Source organism: Malurus melanocephalus, unplaced genomic scaffold, assembly GCF_030028575.1.
Source record: "Malurus melanocephalus ecotype Western Australia unplaced genomic scaffold, MMel_1.1 scaffold_15, whole genome shotgun sequence".
Classification (NCBI taxonomy): domain Eukaryota; kingdom Metazoa; phylum Chordata; class Aves; order Passeriformes; family Maluridae; genus Malurus; species Malurus melanocephalus.
The window spans coordinates 3,191,511-3,191,896 of record NW_026623247.1 but is presented as its reverse complement, the minus strand read 5'-3'; positions in this window follow the sequence as shown (position 1 = coordinate 3,191,896).

Genomic DNA, 386 nt, shown 5'->3' with positions numbered 1-386 from the left:
ATCCACCGGCGCGCCGCCCGTGCGCGTGGCGAGGCGGCGAGTACGCGCCTCGGGAGCGCGGCTCCAGCGTCCTCGTTCAATCGCGCGGAGACGGCGGGGCGAGGGCTCGGCTCCCGCACGCCGCGCAGACACACCCCGGTAACGCCACGCACCCCGGCACGGCGGCGGGAGGCGAGGCGGCTGCGCGGGGCGGGGGGGCGGCGCTCGGGCCCCGCCGGAGCGGAGCGGAGCTGAGGGGAGCGGAGCTGAGGGGAGCGGAGCCGCCGCGCCCCGTCAGGCGGAGGCTGCGCGGGCCGAGCGCCCCCCAGCGCGCTGCCGCCGCGCCGGTTACGTAAGCGCGGGCACCCCCCGCGCCCCCCCGCCCCCGCCGGCGGTTATGCAATCGC